A 2,112-nucleotide genomic window follows, 5' to 3' on the forward strand; every position below is an offset into this window, starting at 1 on the left:
AGATAGATCATTGATAGTACTAATCTACTAGCTAATTGCATGAGCATTATAACTAACACTCTAAGGTGGAAAATGAACCTATAATTTTTTTTACCGTGTATATTGCTGCCGCACAAAACAAGAATAATATTAACAAAACAGCCTCCATTGATCTCACACAGATAAGCAGACATAGACTAATATCTCCAAAATACCTATCTTGTACAGACATCCTTCACTAAGAGAATCATCAGACTTCACTCTTATTATGTTTTTGTCTAAATTTAACATCCCAAATTTATTTTCATTAAAAATTTCCTCTCTTATATGGTTAAATGGGACATAAAATCGTCACAAAAAAAAAGAAATAATTCTTTTCTATCTTAAAATGGGACCTAAAATTGTTATAACAAAAAAAATTAATTCTTTTGAATTTATCTATTAAAATTTGAGGTATCCAAATGAATAACACCAAAGATTGACAATATGTATAATCGTCATTAGAAAATTAAAAAATATATATCCAATTCAAATAGAAAATTTTGAACTTTACTGAATCATCATCATCATCAAGTAACATAACACAATATACCAAAATAAAAAAAAAGGAGAAAAACCCAAAACAGAATATGAAAAAAAAGAAAAAACAACAAATCAATAAAAAATTAAAAATAAATGGAAATTAAAGTAAAAAATGTAAATATGGACAATGAGCTCATGCAAAGGTGATCGGACTTTGAAAATTGTGAAGACGTCAGCAATCGGACATTGATTTCCCAATTACTATATTTTTCTAAAAAAAAAAAGATAAAAAGAAAACATATTATGTATAAAAAGTCTACAATTCCAACTATCAATTACCTGATTTCTAGTTTCACCTAAAGATTTCATGGAATCACTGTCCAATAAGGTTTGTAATTTTGCATGTATGCATCATTAATTCCAATAGTCGAAATAACCAGGGCATCTGGTATACATTAAAGTTTATGTTCACTATGTGTATCTAAAGTTAATGCCTTGGGTTTGGTTAAACTTTCTTTGATTGTTAGTGTTTATTATTTGACTATTTGATGCGATTATTTTGAGCAAGTTATTTAGCACTTTAGCTCTTTAAATCATGATTAACTTGGTACCATTAATTGTGATTACTAAATGTGTTGTTTCTTCAATGAAAATTGAGATTTAACACTAGTTCAAAAAGTGCTAAACCTAGGGAGTACACTCACGAGAGTAGAAGTGCGTCTATGTGGCTTTAGTGATTTATTTCATGTAATTTCATAGAAGAAATGAACTTGTAGCTAATTTAATAACCACGAGAGTAGGCATGGATTAGTTATAAGTATAGTTGATTCATTACGAGAGTAGGTTTCACATGCATAAGAAAATTACGCCATAACTAGCCAAGATAGTAGTAATCAATGATCCAAAATAGCATTTGCATGAATGGTTAGGAATACCATAATCTATGGAGCTTTCATTTGTTTTTATCTTGCATAAGTTTTAACATAGTTTTATCTCTTTTAATTCATTGATCGTCTAAATAATAGAGAAGTTTTAGTAGTGCCGGTATTTGTCCAATCTTCCTCATGGGATTGACCAGATATTTGCCATAAACTACTAATTTGACCTGTATACTTGCAGTCAAAAGGGTATATTTCGGAATTAAACTTGTACTTATATCAAAAGCCCATCAGTAGCTCAAAGAAACTATATTTTGAAAACGATATGATGAAAATCACTTCAAATTATAAACATCACTTGACTCTATTAATATGATCAGAACTCACCAAAAATGAGTGTGTGTCCAATTTGACCTGTATTTCATTTAAAAATAGTACATAAAAACAAGTTAGTTGAACACAAACCGAATGAGATCTGGAAGTCTAATACAAATTGGTAAGTTGCTAACCATTTGAGGTATAGACCCTAATCCAAGGATTTAATCAGCCAAAATATCTTATTCTAGGTTCTGTGAACTGGTAGTTGCATTTAAATTGGCTACAATCTCCCATCTCACCTACCTAATCTACTGATTACCATCTAATCCCTTACTTCTTTTTTTTTTTTAATTTTCAATTAATTTTGCTATTGCTTAAGTGGTATTAATAAGATATGAAAGCGACATGGATTTTT

This window comes from Coffea eugenioides, chromosome 1, assembly GCF_003713205.1.
Source record: "Coffea eugenioides isolate CCC68of chromosome 1, Ceug_1.0, whole genome shotgun sequence".
Classification (NCBI taxonomy): Eukaryota; Viridiplantae; Streptophyta; class Magnoliopsida; order Gentianales; family Rubiaceae; genus Coffea; species Coffea eugenioides.